General features: G+C 43.7%; 2 long non-coding RNA genes and 2 other non-coding genes across 4 annotated transcripts in view; 2 read left to right on the plus strand and 2 right to left on the minus strand.

Moving 5' to 3' along the window:
- Positions 1 to 26,643, minus strand: part of LOC125970608 (uncharacterized) — a 298,477-nt gene that overhangs the window by 102,601 nt on the left and 169,233 nt on the right. The window lies entirely within an intron of this gene.
- LOC125971375 (5S ribosomal RNA) lies at positions 10,258 to 10,376 on the plus strand. The gene has a single exon (XR_007482424.1). It is a non-coding gene; the product is annotated as a 5S ribosomal RNA (ribosomal RNA).
- Positions 10,995 to 11,113, plus strand: LOC125971382 (5S ribosomal RNA). Its single transcript, XR_007482430.1, has one exon. It is a non-coding gene; the product is annotated as a 5S ribosomal RNA (ribosomal RNA).
- On the minus strand, positions 15,450 to 16,173 carry LOC125970607 (uncharacterized). Its single transcript, XR_007482161.2, has 3 exons — positions 16,023 to 16,173; positions 15,675 to 15,845; positions 15,450 to 15,529 (listed from the first exon to the last, which is right to left on the minus strand). It is a non-coding gene; the product is annotated as an uncharacterized lncRNA (long non-coding RNA).

Raw genomic sequence — 26,643 nt, forward strand, 5'->3', positions numbered from 1 at the left:
GGATGTTGGTCGCTTTAGTGCTCTCGATTGTAGTCTTTCTTAGAAAACGATGCACGTTACTTCCGGTCTGGACTTTGATACCTTGTCCCTGGGCCAGGTCTTTTAAATTACTCCAGTACCTTGCCAACACTGCAAGTTCTTTCTCCTCCTGGGGGAATTTTTTCTCGACGCTGGACAGGGTGTAGGTCCACAAGGCCACCAAACCGGCACCTTCGTTGCTGACCGACACCATTGCATCATTTTCTTCGCACTGCACCTTTGCGACCAGTCTTACTGTCAAACTTCGTGGCTCAAGCCGCACGGCTTCTCGGACGGCCTGTTTCAAATTATTCAAGTTCTCATTGTCTTTGTCTGACCACTGCCACTTTGTTGGTTTTTGGCCCTCCGGTGTTTTCTTCAAGCGGCCGTACAGTGGCCTTGCATGTTTCTGATAGTGAGGAATATGATCCCGCACATAATTGCACAGTCCAAGTATTCGCTGCAACTCTGTTTCTGATCTCGGGGGCGAAATCTGTTCAATTTTCTGTCGAAATCCTTCTGAGATTCCTAGGTTCTCAGTCACTTGGAATCCCAAGTAATCCACTTGGAATCGAGCTAGTTGGCATTTCTTGAGATTCAGCTTGAGGCCGGCAGCGGAGACTCGTTCCACCACTTTCTGCAGCAAGTCCAAATGTTCTTCCTCTTCGTCATTTGAAACAAACACATCATCGATGTACACCGTAACATCCAAACCACTCAAAACTTGTAAAACCGCTGATTGAAACACATTTGGGGAGTTTTTGTATCCTTGTGGCAATCTTTGCCACACGTATGATTTCCCTTTATGCGTGAATGCTGTTTTTCCTTGTGATGTTTTGGCCAGTCGTAGTGAAAAGAACCCGTTTGCTAAATCAATGCATGATTTGTATTTCTTCACTCTTAGCGTCTTTAGGGATGCCTGGGGATTTATGAGGCTAGCTCGATTAGCCACCGTCCGGCGGTTAAGAGCTTTAAAGTTGATAACTGGCCTCCATCCTCCCCCGGACGCCTCTGGTTTTTTCACTGCCTGAATCGGGCTGTTGGTCACTGGATTTGATTCTTCCCGAATGATGCCAAGCTGTAGAAGTTCCTTCACGATTGTTTCCATTTCAGCCACTGCTTCGGGATTCAAGGGATATTGTCTCACCGGTGGATGCACTCCTCCTTCAATTGTGTGGATGTATTTTGATCCCAGGTCACCACAGTCGTTCTTGAAATACGCCACAGCTGCCCTTTCCAATATGGCGGTCAGTTTCTGCTTCCCATCTGGAGACAGGTCGCTGTTTTGGACCAATTGGATCCGGACGGAGTCCACATCCACAGGTTTGTACCACTCATTCAGTGGCATGGTTTTAGTTGGACCCACTCGGACTGTTTTTGCTTTAATATTTTCCAACCTTGCTTTTACTGGCTGACGCTGATGTGCTGGTTTTTTCAGATCTTCGGCGTCTCTTAATGTCAGTAAATTGTGGGGCCCTTTCACCCAAACGATTCTTTTCCAGACTCCAATTGGCATGCTGGTCACTGATCCATCTGCCATCATAACAGTTAGGTGTCCTATCACTTTCAAGGCTTTGCGGGTCATCGACACCTCAGCTCCGGTATCTACTAAATATGGAGCTCCATCAATATCAGTGTAGAGATTGTCTCCCTCTCTGTACACGCCTGACAGGGTGACCCGCGCCTCTTTTTCACTTATTTTCTGGGCCCAGCAGGGGCCGCAGCCTTGCGAGCCTCTGCCAGGGCCTTTCTTTCTTCTGGTGACATTTTGTCACATCTTTTGCCACATAACCAGTTGAATTCACTTTACCATAAGGGGGTTTGGGATTCTCTCGGGTGTTTTGTCTCTGATTATCATTAAATTTTTGCCCCTTCCCATAAGTTGGCTGTGGTGGTGGTTTCCGACTTGCTTGTGTATCTTCTGTGCGAGTGCGAGTGCTGCCCGATGGATTCGGCTTTTGTCTCTCCATGTAGTGTTTTGTTACTCTGTCCCATTTCTTTATGGATTCTTCGATTCGTGCCAGAGTTGCCTCCGCACCCAGCTTCACAAAAGTGGTGTCCTTGTCCTCGGTAACTGCTCTCAATACTCGCACGTATCTGTTTGGGCTTATCACTTGTTTCAACTTATGCCACACATTCAGCAAGGTGAGACCCTGTTTTAATGCTTCTTTAGCTCTGGTTATATGTGCATCTTCGTCATCTTCTTCATCATCCACCCACCTCTGGTAGGCTTCCTGGGCTGTCTCATCCCTTCCAATGGGCTCGGCTGTAATATATTGCAGCCACAACTTCTTTGACAACTCTCCGCCCGGACCGTCTTTGATTACTGGCCAAGTTGCCAATAAATATTCTTTGACGCTTTCTTTTTGGTACTTTACGCGTACCATTCCTTTTAAAGTTTTAAAGGCTCGTGTCTCTCTTTCCAGGTCATTTCCGGGCATCCCTGTATTTTCCAGATAAGTCGCTCCCAGTTGTGTGGTGCTCGGCTGAGCTAGTTGGGTGAAGTTTCCAATTATGTTGGTTTGTGTGGACATTGCGGGATTAACAGCGTGTGTGTCCAAATCTTCACACGCTCTTAGTTCTGCTTGAGCGGCATCATACACACCCTGCTTCATCCTCCGCAACAATACGTCATACATTACGGTCACAAAGCCTTCCCTAAAATTTTTTGTCAAATCTGTGTAACTTACTAGGGTGTGGTAGGCTGGTGTGTTTAACACATTCATTGCCTCCCTGTAGGTTAGCCTCACCGGGACGTCTATATTTCCTTCTATTTTTTCCCACCAGGCTGGTGGGAAGGGGTATTCTTTCTGCCTAACTTCTGGGATATAGGTTTTCCTTCCATCCTTGGTTTCCACCCATCCTAATTGAACCTCCCTTGCCAGCCTTTCCGAAGCCTGGAAGATGCTTAACACCGGCTGTTGCTTCTTGAATCCTTTCCGGGTTGCTCCTAGCACAACTCTCGGTGGGGGGTCATTAGGATCAGGAGGGCCTACTGCCGACATCACCGAAGCCTGATTTTCCTCTTCGGAGACCACGTCATCACTCGAGGTGGCCGCCTCCCTGTCTTCTCCCTCTCCATCATTATTACCCTCTTCCTCGTGGGATGTATGAGCATGTTCAGTGGCCCCAACTCCGGTGTTCCTTGATTCTATTTGTTGACGTGGGCCCTGAACCGTGGAGGGTCTATTTTTGGGAGTAGACGTCAGGCGTGCTCGGTAAGAGGTACCAGCCACTTCTCGGTTTGATCTTAAAACCACTCTCCTCTCTCTTTCAATTCTTCTCCCTCTTTCCTGAGGTGGTTTCTCGGGAGCCGGGACCTCAGTTGGTGCCGGATCCGGCCCCCCCGGTTTAGTTATCTCTGGGTTGATTTTGTGGGTCACGGTTTCGTCCTCATCCCCTGTAGTTGGGGATGGTGTCCTGGACCGTACGGTCCTCTTTTGCAATTCTGGGGTAGCACTTGAGGCTGCCCCTTTTTCTTCTTCTGTTCGAATTGTTTTGGCTGATGGATGAGGCAAGACTGTCACCTTACGTTTTGTTTGCTGTTCCATCTTCTGCTCTTTACAAGCCACCTGTAGCGCTTGGTCATATGTGGCTTCCAGGGCTACCAATTCCCTTTCTCTTCTTTGAGAGGCTGATATTGCCAACACCAACTCCAGCCCTTCCACTGCTGTGATCGGGGTGGATATCTGTAGCTTATAAGCTCCTGCAATTGCTGTTTCCGCAATTTTCCATGACATCCGTCCAGATCTAACGCCATTTACTTCCGTAACTATTCTTCTGGCCCCCCTCTCGATGGCAGCATCCACCGCTCTCTCCAGAATTTTTGTCATCATCTTCAGGTAATCCTGCTGGTCCAGGTCCGGACTCCACTTCTGCACGACGGCATGTATTATCATGTGATATTTTGATCTTCCCCCACTTGTGAAGATGAAGGTAAGATCCTCCGGGACATGTTCCATCTGCCGTCTTGCATCTTGTAGGTCCTCAATATATTTTTCACCGGCCATCAACCTCAACCGTGAATCAAAGGTCTGGTTCCAGGCACGGAATTTGTCGTTGGTGAAAACAATGAGGGCGTCTCCTGTCAGTGACCAAATATCTCCGACAAACTGGCACATCAGCACTCCGTTGCCCACAATCACTTTCTTGGTTGATTCTTCCGGTAAAGACGGTAGGGGGTCTTTTCTAATAAGGGGATTGAGCTTTGGTGCAAAGGCGCCTTCGCGCCTGGTGTCCTTGGTCTCCCATACCTCCTCTGTGTCCTTGCTCGTGCCCAACCCTTCTTCCTCTTTAGGCACTTCCTCTTCGTCTTCACTGGAGAATACCGGCTGATCAGTCCTTTTCTCCAAAATACTTCTCATCCTCGCCAGGTGCTGCATGCACTCGTAATAGCGAGGCACTGCCTGCACTTCTCCAGGTAATGGAGTTGCAAGCTCGCTCTGGATGCCAGATTCGTTGGTCAGCATTTTCACTATTGAGTCCAAATCTGTACTTGTACTTATTATTTTTCTCATATTACATTCCTCCACCATTTTTGCCCCCCATTCACACCAGTCAGGTGCTTCTCTTCGAGTGTAGCCCCTTTCAGGGTGGGCTGACACTATTATTGTTAGTCCATCTTCTCCTGGCTGCTCGGCAAAAAATCTTCCATCTTTCTCGATGGCTTCTTCCATTCGCGTTGAGAGGCATTCCGCCTCTATCGACGGGTTAGATCCCACTATGTACTCAGTCCATTTCTGAGGCCACTTCTCCAAGCCTCCTCCATACAATATTACACATGCTGGTTCCTCATGTCGTCTCAGAGGGTCTGGATTAGACCCCTCCTTTCTGGTTCCTTCCATAGGATTACCAGGTTCGAGGTCCAGTCCTCTTCCACCGCTAGCCATCTCTTTAATGAATAGCAGTTTTTTCAGTTGTAGGGTCGAGCTGTCTTCTTTCGAAGCCTTTCCGTGTGCACTCGGGACAGGGACGATACAGCTCTTAGTTACTCAGCGGCGCCCTTTGCGTCGCCTCTACTCAGAACACCAATATGAGAACTCTTGCCTCACTTATTGATGCTCTCAACGGCGGGATGCACGTTTTTTTTTTTCTTTCTTTTTTCCCACCAGGTTTTTCTACTGACAGGAAATCCTAACAAGGGTAGATTCAACAGCAAATTCTAATTCAAACGTTATTGTAGCGAACAGGAAATGACGACTAATCATCAGCCCGAAGCCCCTCAGCCTTTCAATTCTTGGGAACCTGTAAATCACAGCGGGTCGCCAACAGTTAAGGGTCATGAACCATACAAGCCTCAGAAGAATCGTTGTGGCCGATTTTTGACTGTCTGGAGAGTATGTACGTTTACTACTCCTGGTGAGCTTCAATTGTCGTCCTCAACAAGCGGAAAAAGGGAAAGGGCGGAAAGAAGAAAAAAAAAAAAAAAAATAAATAAATAAAAATCCTTTTGTGAGTTCAGCGGACAAAAATCTGTAATCCTCTGATGCGTCCGGGAACAAAAATCTTGTAATCCACACAGGTGTCCGGGAACAAAAAAAATTTGTAATCCACACAAGTGTCCGGAAACAAGAAAATTTGTAATCCACACAGGTGTCCGGGAACAAAAAAATTTGTAATCCACACAAGTGTCCGGAAACAAGAAAATTTGTAATCCACACAGGTGTCCGGGAACAAAAATCTTTGTAATCCACACAAGTGTCCGGAAACAAGAAAATTTGTAATCCACACAGGTGTCCGGGAACAAAAATCTTTGTAATCCACACAAGTGTCCGGAAACAAGAAAATCTTGTAATCCACACAGGTGTCCGGGAACAAAAAAAATTTGTAATCCACACAGGTGTCCGGGAACAAAAATCTTTGTAATCCACACAGGTGTCCGGGAACAAAAAAATTTGTAATCCACACAAGTGTCCGGAAACAAGAAAATCTTGTAATCCACACAGGTGTCCGGGAACAAAAAAATTTGTAATCCACACAGGAATTCAGCAACAAAAATCTTGTAAGGGGGAAATTAGTATATATTATAAAATGAAATTAAGAAGGAAAAAGGGAAAAAGAAGAGAGGAGAAAAGCCTACTTTTCTTTCTTTTTTTATCTTTCAAAATAAAAAGCCCTCTCTTCTGTCGGTCTCCTAACTATCTGCCTCCTCCTCGGCTTTGGTTTTGGCATGAAATCTAAAACATTTGCAGGCTCCTCGTCGACTGGTTCATTTTCTGTATTTATACCCAATATCCGTGCCCATGTACCGGCCCCTCTGGCTTTTGCAAGTTCTGCTGCATACTCTGCGTATACTACAAACATTACTTTCAGCACCCCATACAAGTACAAGCTGTGAAGGAACTCCTCCTTACTCATGCTTAAAGTAATGTGCTGAGGGGCAACGGTCACCGTTTACTATGACACAATACAGTTCTAATCCTCCCGTGCTAATAAGGTTCTTTTCTAGGAAACTCTATTCCTTAAAGAGACTGTACTTATGTCACTCAAGGCCGTTCTGACATTTGTTTGTATCAGTGAGCGGAATTAGGACAGTTTCTGGGAAGAAAAAACTGAAAAACTCCACACAGGTTCGTTTTGGAGCTGTGAGCAAAACAAAAACCAAATGTTCTTCTATTGTCTCATTTGTATTTTTTTTCTAAACTTTTATTCACAACCCCCCTCCTACTCGTTGGGCGCCAAAATGTCAAACGCACCTCTTGCAATCAGGTGCCCCCGGCTTCCCAGTAACGGGTTTGTTTTAGCCGGGTTCGGAGATTCGTCCGTAATCTAACCACCCGAGTTAAATTAACTCCTCCGGAATCAATCTAATTTCTGTACGACGCCAATCCCTCTCAAGTCACCCGAAGCGCGTGCCGAGTAACTCAATTCGAGGCAGGACTTCGAAGTGACCGCATCGTATTGATGGCTCCCCGCTAATGTTTGAAGTTCTTATTCGTTACGGATATTTTTTAGATGTCTTTGTTAAGACCTCAGGGATTCGTTTGTATAGCGCACCCAAGCACTAGTTTTGCCGAAGTAAATGTTCATATGGGTCCGTTCCACTTGGTCGCTCATGCAGCGAGCCGACCAACTTTTTTATTCGAAAGAGAATCGAATTAATAAAAGTGTGACAATAATAGCATTTAAGAAGAAAATTAATGCCCTTTATATTATTAATTCTAACTTCGTATACGTAGATCTAGCACTTGACCGTCGGAGTTCTTCACCCCACTTAATTGCTTCGAAGAGAATAGCGACTTTCTTACCGAGTAAAAATGTCGTGCTGTCTTTAGATTTGCCCAATAATTAATTTGGAAGGCAAGTCTATTTTTTGATCGTGTCCTATTTAACTTTTGACGCGGCCCGACAAAAAGGGGAACTGGGCCGCGCCCGACGGACAATCGAAATATTTTTATCCTCCACCAACTTCACTGATTTATTTTAATCATCGTCGTTATGTTATTTAAAGGAAGTAAATTCTCAACCGAATTCACTTTCAACGAACTCAACTCTTCCGTTAAATATTTACGAAAGTTATTTAATTCTCTAACTTGCTCAGAGTTACTTTTTACGCGGCCCGTCAAAAAGGGGAACTGGGCCGCGCCCGACGGACAATCGAAATATTTTTATCCTCCACCAACTTCACTGATTTATTTTAATCATCGTCGTTATGTTATTTAAAGGAAGTAAATTCTCAACCGAATTCACTTTCAACGAACTCAACTCTTCCGTTAAATATTTACGAAAAATATTTAATTCTCTAACTTGCTCAGAGTTACTTTTTACGCGGCCCGTCAAAAAGGGGAACTGGGCCGCGCCCGACGGACAATCGAAATATTTTTATCCTCCACCAACTTCACTGATTTATTTTAATCATCGTCGTTATGTTATTTAAAGGAAGTAAATTCTCAACCGAATTCACTTTCAACGAACTCAACTCTTCCGTTAAATATTTACGAAAAATATTTAATTCTCTAACTTGCTCAGAGTTACTTTTTACGCGGCCCGTCAAAAAGGGGAAGCGGGCCTGAGCCTTCGGTTGCCTATTCAGTACAAATCCGCGTACAACGAAGTAAGCAATATACAAAACACATTTATTGAAGAAACATGGAATAGAATTACAAATCTCAATTACCCCAGAAACTGAACAATTTCACTCACTGATACCCGTGTTAATAAAATCATTCAATCCCAGAACAATTCGATTGCAAAACACAGTTCATAAAAAAGGGAAGCGGTAATTACCAGCTGCGTGCTATTTTTGGTGAAAGCAAAGTCGAGTGATCAGTTCGATCTTGCTTCTAAAATCCAAATTAAAGAAACAGGCTGGCCACGAGGAATCCGGCGGCCCGATGACTATTCCCCCCTCTCGCTAAAATACATAAAAAATATAAATCCCTCTCACCTATTCCTCCTATAAAGTTGTCCAGTCCAATTTTTGGGAGTAAATCCAAGTTAATTTCAGTCCAGCGATCCTGCGTCTCACACAAAGATCTTCGGGACTTTGGAAAAAATCTTGAAACTCCTCCGGGCCTCTTCACGTATAAGCGCTCTTTTGGGGGAAAAAAGCCCTGAAGCTACTCCAGCAGGACCTTTTATAGACCTCTCCGTCCCCCCCCCCTCCCCTTTCTTTTCTCCTGTACTTTCCCTATAGGGTAAGACTGCCCAGTTTTCCCACGCCTATAGAAGGGACTGGCCAGCATTCCCACGCCTATAGAGGGAACTGGCCAGTTTTCCCCCGCCCATAGAGGGAACTGGCCAGCCTCTCCCACGCTTTGTTTTCTGTGGCCTTTAGCAGCTGTTTCCGCCCTGACCACGCAGTACTTTCCACCAAATGCACAGCTAGTGGTAAAACCTTTCACTTCCCCTTTTCACCTTTGACCTACTTTCTGTTACATGAATTGATCGAATTGACAAATAATATTGCTTTAAAGCGGTTACAGAGTACATTTTCAGCCAAGCAAAAAAATAAAAAAATTAAAATCACATAATAAACATTTCATTTGTGCTTCTCCAAACAATTTATGTCACGCCACTATTCTCAGTGACGGGTCCCTTGATCGAATTGACAAATAATATTGCTTAAAGCGGTTACAGAATACATTTTTAGCCAAGCAAAGAAATCAAAAATTAAAAATCACATAATAAAAATTTCATTTGTGCTTCTCCAAACAATTTATGTCACGCCACTATTCTCAGTGACGGGTCCCTTGATCGAATTGACAAATAATATTGCTTAAAGCGGTTACAGAATACATTTTTAGCCAAGCAAAGAAATCAAAAAATAAAAAACACATAATAAAAATTTCATTTGTGCCTCCATGCGTGACTTACACTCTGACACCGTGTTCCTCTTTTCTATTTTAACTGGTCTAGCTTATTCTGGCCCCTCTTTTGGTCTCATGTTTTGGTCTGGCGCCATCTTTTGGACAAATTTGGAATTTCAGCTCTGTCAATTTATCCCTGTGAACAATCCATATTCTACCATTTGGACCATCTCTACCCCCATGTTACATGACAACTCCGACACTGAAACTACAACACGAGTTTAAAACCTACATTGTGTGGCGACAGCCATAGCATTGCAGTTCACGTTTTTACCGCTAGAGGACAGACTATGTACAGTGAATAAAGAGCATGGCTCCCTGTGAACTCAAAGCAGCAGTCTTTACTTGTAAAAGAACCCAGCACAACACATTGCGCTTCCATGTAGTGTTTTTACCTTTTTCATGACATTTATTTTGATACAGCCAAATGCAGGTTTTGTGCACTTCACTTTTCCGTTGGGCATTCGCGTAGAACCCTATTCCAGTTACGGCCAGATTCTTTCAGACTAGTGGTCCCCAACCTTTCTTGCGCCACGGACCAGCTACGCGTCAGAAATATTTTTGCGGACCTGCCTTTATATATATAAATAAACAATAAATCTATATAAATACATACTACATTTATAATAAATATATATAAATACGATTAAATAAAATGATACGACTGGGATAAAAACAAATATAAACCACATAAAAATAAAAGTCACCATTACGTTGAATTATTGGGAGCACCGAGCTTGTTTCCCAGAAACGAGCCGGTCCCATCCAGGCGTAATCGGAGACAATGAAACCCGAAGTGGTTAAGGTTTGTCTTTTAATGCAGGATGCTTGGTCTCCATGTGCCGAAGCAGTTTTGAAGGCTTCATTGGCTCGCTCGCTAGTTTCAGGGGCGATTGTGTCTATAAAATGCAAAATGTTTGGTCACCTCACGGCTTACGGCCATACTACCCTGAGAACGCCCGATCTCGTCCGATCTCGGAAGCTAAGCAGGGTCGGGCCTGGTTAGTACTTGGATGGGAGACCGCCTGGGAATATCAGGTGCTGTAAGCTTTTTCTTTTTCTTATGTGCACTTCAATCGTTTAAGAAACTATTTTTTACAACACCCATCACGAATGGCATCCGGAAACAGCAAGCCTAATTTAAACTCCGACATTGAAACTATAACACGAGTTTGAAAGCTATATTATGTGGTGACATCCACAGCATTGTAGTTAAATGTTTTACCGCTAGAGAGCAGACTATGTACAGTGAGCATGGCTCCCTGTGAACTCAAAGCAGCAGGCTTGACTTGTAAAAGAACCGAACACAACACTTCCATGAAGTGTTTTTAAACTTTTCAAGGCATTTATTTTGATTCAGCAAAATGCAGGTCGCAACGACAAATTCGTGCTACCGCATAAAAAGCTGTCAATAACTTTTCATGATAGCCATGTTTCCAGAAAACACCAAAAGCCTTGGAAGAAAGCCTGTTTCGGCCCTGGTTGTAAAAAAAACAAAAAAAAACAACCGTCCGGGAATACCAGGTGCTGAAAGCCTTTTTTTTTTTTTTTTTTCCCACGTCAATTGTGAAAGGAAACTTTTACCACAGCCATCAAGTCCCGCCGCTGCTTGGCATGGTTTCAGGGGCGATTGTGTCTATAAAATGAAAAATTCTGAGCGGTCTCACGGCTTACGGCCATACTACCCTGAGAGCGCCCGATCTCGTCCGATCTCGGAGGCTAAGCAGGGTCGGGCCTGGTTAGTACTTGGATGGGAGACCGCCTGGGAATACCAGTTACCGTAAGCTTTTTTTTTTTTTTTTTTTTTTCTTATGTGCACTTCAATCGTTTAAGCCAAGAACTTTTTACAGCACCCATCACGAATGGCATTCGGAAACTGCAAGCCTAGTTTGAACTCCGACACTGAAACTACAACACGAGTTTAAAACCTACATTGTGTGGCGACAGCCATAGCATTGCAGTTCACGTTTTTACCGCTAGAGGAAAGACTATGTACAGTGAATATAGAGCATGGCTCCCTGTGAACTCAAAGCAGCAGTCTTTACTTGTAAAAGAACCCAGCACAACACATTGCGCTTCCATGTAGTGTTTTTACCTTTTTCATGACATTTATTTTGATACAGCCAAATGCAGGTTTTGTGCACTTCACTTTTCCGTTGGGCATTCGCGTAGAACCCTATTCCAGTTACGGCCAGATTCTTTTAGACTAGTGGTCCCCAACCTTTCTTGCGTCACGGACCGGCTACGCGTCAGAAATATTTTTGCGGACCTGCCTTTATATATATAAATAAACAATAAATCTATATAAATAAATACTACATTTATAATAAATATATATACCGTATTTGCCGGTGTATTGGTCGACCTTTTTCGATACAAAATCGACCGAAAAAAATCGACTTCGACTTATACACCGAGTCATAAAATTTAACTTCGTATTCATCGCTTCAAATGTGATGGTAACCAAGGCCGTTTCTCATGCATCTCATTGTGCGTTGCACTTAGAAAATTTGAACCGGGCGGCGTGCGCGAGTGCGCGGCCCGCTGGAAGTCGAATGAGGCGCCGCGACCACCTCCGCGGTGCTTATAAACAGCCGATCCGCTCGGCGGGGGCTATTTTCGGCCACTTGGCTCGTGCGCACGGCCTCCCGGATGTGCCGGGCGGGTGCGCGAGCTCGCCGGCCGCTGGAAGTCGAATGAGGCGCCGCGACCACCTCCGCGGTGCTTATAAACAGCCGATCCGCTCGGCGGGGGCTATTTTCGGCCACTTGGCTCGTGCGCACGGCCTCCCGGATGTGCCGGGCGGGTGCGCGAGCTCGCCGGCCGCTGGAAGTCGAATGAGGCGCCGCGACCACCTCCGCGGTGCTTATAAACAGCCGATCCGCTCGGCGGGGGCTATTTTCGGCCACTTGGCTCGTGCGCACGGCCTCCCGGATGTGCCGGGCGGGTGCGCGAGCTCGCCGACCGCTGGAAGTCGAATGAGGCGCTTGTTTGAAAAGGACTGGTTACAAGACAGACTTTTTTAATTTATTTAATGGGAAGAAGACTTTTTTAGTTTAATTGATCTATTTTTGTTCCCTGGCAAAATTCGATTTGCTGCAATTCCAAATTTCCAAAGTGAATGAAGGAACGAAGTCGTTTAAATTATGATTTTGTATAAATACTAGGCATAGACACAAAATCTACGGCACAAAACGGGCAGACTTTACTTGTTTGAAGAGGACTGGTTACAAGACAGACTTTTCTGATTTATTTAATGGGAAGAAGACTTATTTAGTTTATTTAATCTCTTTTTGTTGCCTGGCAAAATTGGATTTGCTGAAATTGTATTTTGCCAAATCTTGATTTGAGACCTGATAGGAAGTATTAAACGCTCAGTTAAATCGATACAAGTTGGTAATAAGAGCGAGTAATGTTGGTTGAAGCGACGAATGAAGGTTAAAAGCAATTTAAATTATGACTTTGTATAAATACTAGATATTAACAGAACATCTACTGCGCAAAATGGGCAGAGTTTACTTGTTTGAGAAGGAGTGGCTTATTTAAGACTAAGATTTATTTAATCTGTTTGTTCCCTGGCAAAATTGGATGTGATGCAATTCCAAATTTCACCACATGATGGTGCCAAATTTTGACTTCATAGGACATATTCAACACTTAGTTCAAGGTAATCAGATTTGTTTATTATTCTAATGGCCTTTTCAAAACTATTCTGGATTACTACTTTGGATCTATTCTACATTACTTGTACATTACTCTGTAACAGATTAGGCAGTATAATCACATATGTTAACTTGAGAGTGCCCACACTCAATCTACTTATCGTGATGTGTTAAATCAATTACTGTTAGACATTATTTGTCTGATAATCTACCAAATCTTTGAATTGAAGAATTTGTGATTTAATTAATAGCTTGTTGTTATGTTCAGGGTAATCAGACTTGTATATAATTCTAATGGCCTTCTTTTGAAAACTATTCAGAATTACAACTTTGGATCTTATATTACTTTGCAACAATATACTCGGTGACAGATTAGGCAGTATAATCACATATGTTAACTTCAGTGCCCACACTGTATTTATGTATGGTTATTTGTTAAATCAAGTACTGTTAGACATGAAATAGGAAGTGTTTAACATAAATGTTATGGCTACTCACCATTGTAGCTCGCTCCTGGTCAATGATACGAGCCTCTTCTTGCAGTGGAAAACTTGCAGCCAACAAACACCGTGAAACCTAAAGGAATGAAATTAAACATTAACATTTCGCCTGGACGAATATTCACACGTACAACGCAACGCGGCTACACTTCTGCTAGCGCCTCAGCTACACGTTGCTATTACAAACGTAAATCTCTTTAAACACAATGAGTGTTACTTACCGTGTACGCTGTAGACGGTCCAGTTGCAAGCAGAAAATAAAGATGTTTCTGTTGATATTCGTCGTTGCTCAGTGGCTCACGGCCATCGCGCCAACAGATTTGAATTTTGGTGGAAGTTCCGCCAATTACCTCATATCTGCGGCACATGACTGCGACGTAATACCCGCTTATCTGAAACGGCAGTTAAAAGTAGAGTTACATCGTTTTCTTGGAACCTAAACGAATGAAAGAAAACTATCATTTGGCCACAACCAACATTCACAGATACAACACAATGTGACGTGCGGGGTTGAGGTTAAAGGTTGAGTAAATGGCCCTCGTTTTAAACTACTTTTTTGAAAAGGAGTGGGAACAAGTAAGACGTATTTAATTTATTTATTGGGAAGTAGTAAGACTTATTAAATTTATTTAATCTACTTTTCTTCCCAGGCAAAATTTGATGTGCTGCAATTCCAAATTTCCAAAGTGAATGAAGGAATGAAATCCTTTAAATTATGATTTTGTATAAATACTAGGCATAAACACAAAATCTACGGCACAAAATGGGCAGACTTTACTTGTTTGAAAAGGACTGGTTACAAGACAGACTTTTTTAATTTATTTAATGGGAAGAAGACTTATTTAGTTTAATTGATCTATTTTTGTTCCCTGGCAAAATTCGATTTGCTGCAATTCCAAATTTCCAAAGTGAATGAAGGAATGAAGTCGTTTAAATTATGATTTTGTATAAATACTAGGCATAGACACAAAATCTACGGCACAAAACGGGCAGACTTTACTTGTTTGAAGAGGACTGGTTACAAGACAGACTTTTCTGATTTATTTAATGGGAAGAAGACTTATTTAGTTTATTTAATCTCTTTTTGTTGCCTGGCAAAATTGGATTTGCTGAAATTGTATTTTGCCAAATCTTGACTTGAGACCTGATAGGAAGTATTAAACGCTTAGTTAAATCGATACAAGTTGGTAATAAGAGCGAGTAATGTTGGTTGAAGCGATGAATTAAGGTTGAAAGCAATTTAAATTATGACTTTGTATAAATACTAGATATTAACAGAACATCTACTGCGCAAAATGGGCAGAGTTTACTTGTTTGAGAAGGAGTGGCTTATTTAAGACTAAGATTTGTTTAATCTGTTTGTTCCCAGGCAAAATTGGATGTGATGCAATTCCAAATTTCACCACATGATGGTGCCCAATTTTGACTTCATAGGACATATTCAACACTTAACTATTATGTTCAAGGTAATCAGATTTGTTTATTATTCTAATGGCCTTTTCAAAACTATTCTGGATTACTACTTTGGATCTATTCTACATTACTTGGCAACAACATACTCTGTAACAGATTAGGCAGTATAATCACATATGTTAACTTGAGAGTGCCCACACTCAATCTACTTATCGTGATGTGTTAAATCAATTACTGTTAGACATTATTATTCTGATAATCTACCAAATCTTTGAATTGAAGAATTTGTGATTTAATTAATAGCTTGTTGTTATGTTCAGGGTAATCAGACTTGTATATAATTCTAATGGCCTTCTTTTGAAAACTATTCTGAATTACAACTTTGGATCTTATATTACTTTGCAACAATATACTCGGTGACAGATTAGGCAGTATAATCACATATGTTAACTTCAGTGCCCACACTGTATTTATTTATGGTTATTTGTTAAATCAAGTACTGTTAGACATGAAATAGGAAGTGTTTAACATAAATGTTATGGCTACTCACCATTGTAGCTCGCTCCTGGTCAATGATACGAGCCTCTTCTTGCAGTGGAAAACTTGCAGCCAACAAACACCGTGGAACCTAAAGGAATGAAATTAAACATTAACATTTCGCCTGGACCAATATTCACACGTACAACGCAACGCGGCTACACTTCTGCTAGCGCCTCAGCTACACGTTGCTATTACAAACGTAAATCTCTTTAAACACAATGAGTGTTACTTACCGTGTACGCTGTAGACGGTCCAGTTGCAAGCAGAAAATAAAGATATTTCTGTTGATATTCGTCGTTGCTCAGTGGCTCACGGCCATCGCGCCAACAGATTTGAATTTTGGTGGAAGTTCAGCCAATTACGTCATATCCGCGGCACATGACTGCGACGTAATACCCGCTTATCTGAAACGGCAGTTAAAAGTAGAGTTACATCAAGTTTTCTTTTTTAATCAACGCAATCATTTACAACCGTTGACCAGAAAGAATCGTCGAAATTCGACGTTCCCCCCAAACGCCACACTCACTCGCTTTTCAGGGCAACAAAAGTACTTCTTTTTAAAAACGATTAGTTGTACTTACCGTGTACGCTCTGGACGGTCCAGTTGCAAGCAGAAAATAAAAATATTTCTCTTGTTAGTCGTATGTTACCATCCGCTGTGTCTTTGTCAACATCGCCATTTTCCTACTTCCTGTTGCGAGCCACGCCCACGGATTTAAATTTTGGCGGAAGTTCCGCCCATTGGCGTAGTTTTCGCGTATAGCAAATCCGATTGGTTGGGAAGGGGGCGCGGTTATGCAGCCGAGGGGTCCTGTGATCGGTGGGATGTAAAGTAGGCGTCGACGTCACGTCCGCGTCACGTGACCACGACGTGGCAGACGTCATATAGCAACCGCTGTTTTGTTTAGTAGACTTACAGTTGTTATGCATTGACATAATGGCGCACACTCCAAATAGATTTAAATAAATTAAATAATTCTTCTGCCCACTCCCTTTTAAACAAGTTAACTCTCCCCGCGGATTTGAATTCCGGCGGAAGTTCTGCCCATCACGTGACGTCTGTCACGCGACCACACGCGGCAGATGTCATATAGCAACCGCTGTTTTGTTTAGTAGATTTACAGTTGTTATGCGTTGACATAATGGCGCACTGGTTAGCATGTCCACCTCTTAAGCATGATGTTGCGGGTTCGACGCCTGATCAATGTTAGCATGGAGTGACCTGAAGTGCATGGCGCTGAAGATTTGAATCTTTGAAATGCGCTGAGGTCTGACGTATCAGGCAGAATGGTTTGCCATCACGTTCAACAAAAAATAGAAACTTTCCCACTCTGATAAAAACGTCCTGTGTTCATCTACATATTTTCGTTTTGCTGTGCATCTTTTCCCTGCCATTTCGAGAGCCCAATTGACACTAATAGTTTACTGGAATGTGTTTGCCCATCCTACTTTGTGGAATTTCACCACATGCGCTTTTGACGAAAATACTAAATTGAACTCAAGTGAAGCCAACACGCACAACCCCCCCCCCCCCACACACACACACACAAATGTTGATATGAACATAAAAGAGCCGCATGCGGTTCGGGAGTTGCGGCTTGGCCAAACCTGTACTATACAACTTTATTTGTATAATATTTTCACAACAGCTGTCACACAAACAAAGCGGGAAAAACCGAAGACGTGCGTGTTCCGCCCACGCTGGATTTATTTGCACCTTTGAAAAAACACCGTATTGCCGCAGATGTGGCAAAGAGTACTTTTGGGCATCTGAGACGGAAGGATGTCCAAAGCATCACGTCACCTGCTCTGGTAGGAATGGCGGTGGGACGTTGAGGTCAACCGCTTTGGGGTTGGCTGAATCTTTGGTCGCAGGATGCCACACACTTGAAGACAGAAGCAGAAAAGCAGAGCTAAATGCAAAATGTACTCACCGGTGACTCCAATTTTTTCCCCCCCTGAAGAAATGGATGGACGGGTTGCCCCGGCTGGCCGGTGGGACTCTTGTTATTCTGACCCTTTTTAGTGCGCGTTTGGGGCAACAAACGTTTTTTGTGGCGCTCTCTTCTGGTTCAAGAGTGCCCTGCATGTGAATTTGCCTTTCCTGCCTTCTGATTGGATGAGCGCCGGTGTGACGCGGTGCCTCTGTCACCGTGGCGGGGGGTATACGTCGGCATCGGAGCGTCTGCCAACGTCTGAGACCGGCTGGCAGTGTATCGGAGGTGTCGAGTGCGGTGCCGCTGGAGCTCACTCACCAGCTGGTGTTAGGGCCACAGAATGAAGGCCAAGGAGAAGACTAGAAAGAGAAACAGAAACTTCTGCTCCAATTGTTTGATTTGTCTCTTCTGAGCTTCGATGAATTCTTTCAGCTCTTTGTTCCTCTAGGACGGACAAATGGAAAGTAGCCTTCAAAAGCCAGTAAGCGTGCAAGTAAGTGCCGGGCTGGCTTTGGGCCCTTACCTGTTGTGCGCTGTGCAGCAGATCCATTCTCTCTTGGAGGATGCAAGCGTCGCGCTCCCTCAACTCCCACATCAGGGCTCGCTTCCATTGGTCCACGGCGCTCCTAAGCTCTTGTCTCTGATCCGCCGTCAGCACGTCATTCACGCCAGCGTGGCTGGCATTTTCGCCGTCCGTGGCGGGGCAGTCCCGCTGCGGTAGCGCCTCGTACAACATGGCCTCCAGCTCCATGATCCTCTGGGCCGCAATCCTCGTCCATCAGTGGTCCGGCGGGAGATTTGAGGGCGGCTTACCTTATGAGCCTGGTCCATGGAACGCTTCCTGAAGTCCAACTCTTCATCCAGGTAGCCCTTCTGGTTGCAGAACATATCCTAGCACAGCTCAAGGTCAGAATTGTTAGGGCACATTGCCCCGAGTTCCCCTTGGCTGATGTCGCGTGTCTGTCTACCTTCTCACTTTCAATGTCCAACATCTTCTGTTGAAGTGCTGACTTGGTCACTTTGATGTATTCTAACCACTGAGGAAAGGCTGCTGTCACATAAGCAGAATGCGAGAGCGTGCGTGGACGTGCGCGTTACCTTCTCAGCTAGGGTGGGAAGGGTCCTGGCGTGAATCACGACCACCTGCTCCTCGTTGGTGAGATTCTGCAAGAGCCCAAAGGCACAGCGTCAACAAGGTTCTTTCAGCGCAAAGCCTTCCAAAAGTCACATTTGAGCCGCCGAGTCTCGTGGAGTGCGAACATAAGGAGTTCGACATACACTTACGGCGTTATCGCCCAGGATGTCCAGCTTCTTCATCAGATCACTGATGACGATGTCCTGGGGAAAGGCGCAAGGAGCAATGTAAGGTGTTCTGGGACCTCAGGTTAAGGTTAGGGTTGCAAGGGACGCCTTACGTACGCTCACGCCGTCGGCCTCGCAGTAGATCTGCAAAGGGCTGAGGCCGTCTGGGAAACGGACTTGCAGAAACTTCAAGACGGGGGAGCGCCACTCCCTCTCCTGAAAGGCAGAGGCATGCATCCGTCCGTCCGTCCGTCCGTCCGTCACATCTCTGGCCTCAACACGCTTGTGCGAGTCTTCCCACCTCCAGCTCCAGGATGCGGAACTCAAGCAGTTCGTTTTGGTCTCGGATATCCTGGATGTGCTCTTTCAGACGCGCTTCTTCCGCCTGACCTGAAAAGACAGTCAGACCTCATCTGCGGGGCTTCCGGACGGGTGTGACGCCAAGCGACTCCGCCCAGCGCCTTTCTTTCCGTCACCTTTTCGGCCAACTGCTGATTGCTCTGACGCAGCAGCTGCTTCTCCTCCACCCACTTGACATTCTAGAAGAGACAAACGCGTGGACAGCTTTGGAATGTTGTGTCATTTTCATCCACAAATTCTTTGGTTGACTGGAAAATGACATTTGCTTTTCTCCGCATTTTCCCAGCCACGTTCGGGGGGGGGGGGGGGGGGTTGGTCCAGTAATGCCAGACGAATGAGTGACTGAAGAATGTAGCTATTTTGTCTGAGAAAAAGGTGTGCTCATTGATAAGCTTACCTGTCCTTGTTGCTTCAGCGCTGACTCCAGATCTGCTACTCTGCTTTGATAGTGACCCATTTCTACTGTCATGTAACATGGGGGGAAGAGATGGTGCAAATGGTAAAATATGGATTGTTCACAGGAATAAATTGGCAGAGCTGAAATTCCAAATTTGTCCAAAAGATGGCGCCAGACCAAAACATGAGACCAAAAAAGGGGCCAAAATAAGCTAAGCAAGTTAAAATAGAAATAAAACAAGAACACGGTGTCGGATTGTGAGTCACGCATGGACGCACAAATGTGATTTTTACTTTTTGATTTCTTTGCTTGGCTAAAAATGTATTCTGTAACAGCTTAAAGCAATATTGTTAGTCAATTCGATCAAGGGACCCGTCACTATGAGAATAGTGGCGTGACATAAATTGTTTGGAGAAGCACAAATGTGATTTTTACTTCTTGATTTCTTTGCTTGGCTAAAAATTGATTCCCTCTTTCATGAACTGTGTTTTGCAATCGAATTGTTCTGGGATTGAATGATTTTATTAACACGGGTATCAGTGGGTGAAATTGTTCGGTTTCTGGAGTGATTAAGATTTGTAATTCTATTTCATGTTTCTTCAATAAATGTGTTGTGTATATTCATCTACTTTGTTGTGCGCTGATTTGTACTGAATGTACAATCGATGGTTCGGGGTTGATTTGACAATTTGATTAATGTGCGGGGGGTTATTATGGTATAACATAGGACCGTAATAAATAAAAGTAACATCAGACAATTTTAGAGAATTGAATAACTTTCGTAGTTATTTGAGACACGAGTGAATTTCAATCCGTTTGAAAGTTTGCTTCGTCTGAATAAATTAACGGAAGTGTTTGAATCGGATTATTGGTTTGGTGTAGAACTGAAAGTAATTTAATTATTTGAAGGGCGCAGGCCCGTTTCCCCTTTTGATGGGAGAGAATAATTCAATGCGGCAGGCTTTGATGTCTATTCATATGCAAATGAGTTAGGGGGTAATAAAATTTTATGACCTATTGATTTTAAGATTTATGGCTTTTTTTTTTTATTGGGGGTCATAAATCACCCTCTTTTGATTTGTGGCGGGGTTGGGGGCATCAAGATGGCGTCAGTCGTGACGGCGCCATCTTTGACTGTCGCCATTTTGGTTTGCTGGCGCCATTTTTAAGATGTGGATATGTATGGGCATGTATTTTTATGAATCAAGACAGGTGCAGCACCTGAGCTAGCTTTGCTAACAGCCCTCTGAGCTACCTTTGCCTCCGGCCCGTACGTGTGAGCTTGAAGAGAGCCTTTTTTGTTGAGAAGAGGAAGGGAGGGGGTTAGAGAGGCGTCATTACAATCATTACAGGTGGCAAAGTTGGCTTCAAGAGAGTCGCATATAATTTGAGAAACAATAGCTCAGCCAAAGTTATCTGAAAGCGGGAGACGCATGTAATTTGGTAAACATTGCTTTAGAGGATCAAGGGGGTTTTGGAGGATCAAGGGGGTTTTGTTGAGAAAATCATTGAAGTGTCGCAAGGTGTTGGTGCATAATTTGACAAACAATACTGGGTCATAAGGATATGAGAAAGACCTCTTTGATGCGTCATCAACAAGCGGCCAAAGTTATCCGATTTCGTGCGACACGTGAGCTCATAGGCGTGGTCTTATCCCCGCCGAATTTAAACTTTGGTGTGGACAAGCATCATTTTGGAGAAGACAAGACAAGACAAGCCATCGCTCGGACCAACGGGGGTCGAAGCGCGTCAAAAAGCTGTTTTCGAGAATGGTTAAAGGTAAGTCATTTTACTACATTTCTCACAATAATAATAATAACAAATAATAATGATGATAAATAATAATAATAATAATAGGTTATTTTATAAAACAAGATGTATTGTTTACAGATAACATCGTTTTTGCCGATGTCCACGCATCTTTTGACGACGATTTTAGCGACGTTTACCTAACACAATCAGACTACGGTGAGTCAATCGCGCATCTAAGATAGTTCATATAGAGGGTATTAGTTGCTGATTTTATTTTTTTGTATGCGTCAGATCTCCTGGCCGCTGCCACTAGAAAAAACAATCGGCCGACACAAGCTACCTTCGACCGCCATATTGGAGCAGTCGAAACGTCCGACCGCCATATTGGAGCAGTCGAAACGTCAGCGCCAGCGCGATCGGAGGTATCAGAGTCACGTGCTACTGTTGAAACCAATCCACTCTCAACCCACACCGTTCAGCCGGAATCAGCGACGGACTCAGAACTAGTTGAAGCTCTGACTACTTACGAGGGCTTGAAGCATCATCAAGAGTCGACAAACAAAGTTAGAAGCATTTCCTTCTATGTTATCATTCGACTTGCTATTTTTGATAATATAAAGGCTTAACCGTTTTTTTTTTGTTTTTTTTTTTATAGCCACTTCCGGGTGAGCGTCGTGACACGAAGGCTCAGAGAGAGAGCAAGGGACGGAGGAGGAGGAGAGGGCACCCCTTCTACAACACGCACCACTCAACCAGCAGGGGGTCTCTAAAGTGTCGTGGTAACTGTGTCTACAAAAGACGGTTACAAGAGTGTTTTAAGATTATACGTGCTCTTACAGATTTAGCCGAATCAAAATAGGTTTGTGTTGTTTCTGTTGTGTTTTGTAAAAGAAAATATAATCCAAACCTTACGTCAACGGAGTCAGATTTCTTAGCAAACATTGATGAAATAGATTTACCGTCATTTAGCGGGCCAAGCCAAAGAAGTGACACACCAGAGCTAGATTTATCAAACGTTAACAATGTGTGTACGAGTCAAATAACAGATTTGCTCAACAATGTGAGCACGGCTTTGTCAGAGGGGGAGAGACCAGACAGTCCTGCTATTCTCACTCATTTACAGGCTGTCATAGATGAATTGAACAATCAAAGTATGAATGAAGGTCGACAGAGTCCGACACAAATCCCGTCACAATTGCTAAACATGATAGCAGAATTAAACAACCAAGCTAATGGCAACAACGGGCGTATCAGTCCTGACATTCCTGTGCAGTTGCTAAACATGATCCAAAATCTAAATACACAGCCTCTGGTTGACCCGTTGACCGCTAACACTGTCGATTCATCATCGTTTGCTGGTGACGATGTTCAGCCGATATTTCAGCCTAACAACTGCTCTGTTATAATTGATCACGAAATAGACGTTATTGACAACAACACACCAGCATTTCAACACACGCCCCAGCAATCTAACAACGGTTCTGTATTAGCTGACCAACACGGCGGTTCTATTGTAATCAATAGGCCACATTTCAATAATGTAGAGGTAAGGCGACGGTTAAATATACCATCGCAACAGAACATTAATGATTTTGCAACCTTCTACCTCCAGATTGAAGATAAAATAGATGATGTCATGCAAGAGGTAGCTAGCAGGGCACAAACAGGTGATGTAATTCAGATAGAGCTCGCGGCTGGTAACGATAGAGCTCACATCTACCAGCAAACTAGTGATATAAACTCTATCAGAGATAATGTATCAAACTTGCTTGAACGTTTAGCCCAATCAAACACAGAGCTTCTGGCTGATGAGGGCTTAGAGCTCATTGTACAAATAGTCACACCATTGCGTGGTGGTGGTGGAATGCGTCGAAGGCTGTTGAACACTACCAACAGAGAGATTTTGAGGTTGAAAAAACGACACCTACACATACCTCGTAATAAAGACAATAATTTGTGTTTCGCTCTCTCTCTAACCTATCTGCTAAATGACACACTCACGACAAAACAGGCCACAAGACAAGCGCGACTCTTACATGAGAGTGTAGGATTGGATTGTCAAACACCTGTGAGTCTGGGCGATGTCCATAAATTTGAGAAAGTCCTCAAACGGAAAATAACTGTAATGTATCGAAAAGAGGACTGCCGCCCCATGACCTTCTTCGACACGCGTTACCCCAAAACAGATAACGATACCTTATTTGTCTTAAATCTTGAGGGCCATTTTTACGGCGTGAAAGCGATTGAGCCATTTGTAGGCCACGCATTTTTTTGCAGGCATTGTTACAAAGGGCATGAGAATTGGCAACAGCACCATTGTGAAGGACACTGTGGCGTTTGTCTTGATCCATGCTGTAAACAGCGAGGGTTTAAACCTGTCATCTGCCCCGACTGTAACAAATCTTGTCGTAATGAGGAATGCTTTATCAAACATAAAGAGTCTCGATCAATGAATCGTGTGAGCAACTGCACTTCATACAAAAAATGCTTAGAGTGTGGTCTTCACTATTATGTGAAAGCTGATGGTACCGGTGCTAAACATCGCTACCCCGTTAAAAAATGCGCAGTGTGTGATGAGATCATAAATCAAGATGACGCCTTGTTGAACCCTCACATGTGCTACATTCAGCCCATCAAACCTCAGCCACCGTGCAAAAATGTAGTCTACTACGATTTCGAAACTTATGTAGATTCAGACGGTTTACACAAACCTTTTCTCATCTGTTGCGAATCAAATAATGGACTGGCGAAGCATTGGTATGGCACAGATTGTGTTGATGAATTTCTCAGATTTTTCCGAATGCCACGGTTTAAACAAACTACGTTTGTTGCACATAATGCGAGAGGTTTTGATTCATACATACTGATAAGGAGAATGCTTGAATTAGGTCTCAAACTCGACATTCTGATGCAAGGGAGTAAAGTTCTATCATTTGTCGATTTAGACACAAAATCTTGATTCATAGACTCTCTCTCATTCTTGACGATGCCTCTAAGCGCAATGCCTAAGGCCCTGGGGTTTGAAGACAAATCAAAGGGTTACTTCCCACACAAATTCAGCTCTTTAGAGCATCTAAACTACGTAGGGTCTCACCCTGACCCCACGTACTACGGCACCGAGCGAATGTCACCCTCCCAACGATCAAAGTTTGACGAGTGGTATGCCAAAGAAGCTAGCAATGTGTTTGATTTTGCTAAACAGGCAATAGCCTACTGCGAGAATGATGTTGATCTGTTAATGCAAGGGTGTGAAAAATTCAGGAGTGAGTTTTTTGAGGCCACCGGAACAGATCCATTCAATGCGGTAACAATTGCGTCGGCGTGCATGAAAGTTTTTCGAGCTAATTTTCTGACTCCTCAAACACTAGCCATTACACCATCAGACAACTATATGCGTCAGTACAAAGCTTTCTCGCACGATTCTATTCAGTACATGCAATGGATCATGCACAGCCAAAATATCCAAATTAGACATGCGTTGAACGGTGGTGAAGTTAGGATAGACAACTACTTTGTAGATGGTTATTGTGAAATCGGGGGCGTAAAAATAGTGTTTGAGTATTTTGGTTGTTATCACCACGGCTGCGCAGAATGCTTCGACCTCTCTAAAATATGCCCGACAACCAAACGCCCTTTTCAGGAGAGGTTTGATAAAACACAAAAGAAAATTCAGGATCTACAGCTTAGACAGGATGTGTACCTTGTAATTATGTGGGAGCATGAATGGTTGCAAATGAAAAAGATGGACATAGAGGTGAAGGAATTCCTTAAAAAAAACAAATTTCCTACACCGCTCAAACCGAGGCAGGCTCTTTTTGGGGGCCGAACAAACGCATTCGTTTTAAAATACACGGCAGAGCCAGACGAGCGTGTGTTGTATGTTGATGTGACATCATTATATCCTTTCATCAACAGTACAGCCACATACCCAATCGATCATCCAACGATTATCCACGATGATTTTAAAGACCCTACGTCGTATTTTGGTTTCATCAGCGCCACAGTCAACAGTCAACCCACCCCGTGGTTTATATTTTCCCGTTCTACCGTTCAAAACAGCTAAAGGTAAACTCGTCTTCACACTGTGCCGCACATGTGCCGAGTGTAACAACCAGCAGACGGCTTGTACACATAGTGATGAGCAAAGATCGTTAACAGGTGTTTGGACAACCCCTGAATTTGTTAAGGCACTTGATCTCGGGTACACGGTTGCGGAAATTACAGAAGTGTGGCATTACACAAGAACGAGCGACACAATTTTCCGTGATTACATGCGAACATTTCTAAAAGGTAAACAAGAATCTTCAGGTTATCCGCCTCACGTGGTCAACCAGGCTGACAGAGAAAGATACATAGAAGGGTATGCCATTCATCAGGGTATCCAACTCGATCCTTCCAAAATTGCTGTAAACCCTGGCAAAAGGCAAGTGTCAAAACTCTGTCTTAACAATCTGTGGGGAAAACTCGCGCAACGTGACAACATGACAAACACAAAAATTGTGACAAAATCAGAGGATTTTTTTGAACTTTTGTTTTCAGGTCTGTACAATGTGAAATTCTTCCATTTTATCAATGAGAAGCTCTCAATTGTGCAGTATTGTATCAACATAAACAACGAGATCCCCGCCTCAAAAACATCAAACGTGGCTGCAGCGTGTTTCACAACAGCCTATGCACGCCTAAAAATGTACAGCTATTTAGAAATTTTACAGAGGCGTGTCCTTTACACAGATACAGACAGCCTCGTGTACACTGCGAAGCCAGGTGAAAGTGTTCTCCCGCTAGGGGATTATCTGGGTGATTTGACAGATGAGCTTTCGAACGACAGCATTTTAGAATTTGTCTCAGCCGGTCCCAAAACATACGCTTATAAAACACGAGGGTCATCTCAGACGGTGATGAAGGTAAAGGGTATCACACAAAGTCACGAAAGCGGTCAGAGCATCAATCTCGACAGCATGCTCAGTTTGGTTCAAGGCTACCTCGATACAGCAGGTGCAACCTCAGATGTGCTTTACGCTCCCCAACATAATATCGTTCGCGATAAGAGAGGGTTTCATCTCAGAAACGTGTCATTTTCCAAGCGGCTTCGTGTGGTGTACGATAAAAGAAGGCTGCTAGAGCGAGGCACCACTGAACCGTTTGGCTACTGATATTTCTATCTATCCATACGTGTGTCTGTGTGTGTGGAAATGGCTTTTAACCAGATCGAATTCGACCCCAGATTAGAACTTCCTTTTTCATCCCTAGTAGCAGGGCCTTCGGGTTGTGGCAAGACTTTCTTTGTAAAAAATGTATTGCAAAATCCTGAACATGTTCTGAGAAAAAAACCTGATAATATTGTCTGGGTTTATACTTCATACCAGCCAATGTACGATGAGCTCAAAAACCTGAATAAAGACATTGTTTTTATCAAGGGGCTGCCTGAATCTTTTGACGACGAAAAGCTGTTCC

This window comes from Syngnathus scovelli, chromosome 6, assembly GCF_024217435.2.
Source record: "Syngnathus scovelli strain Florida chromosome 6, RoL_Ssco_1.2, whole genome shotgun sequence".
In the NCBI taxonomy this organism is placed as follows: Eukaryota; Metazoa; Chordata; class Actinopteri; order Syngnathiformes; family Syngnathidae; genus Syngnathus; species Syngnathus scovelli.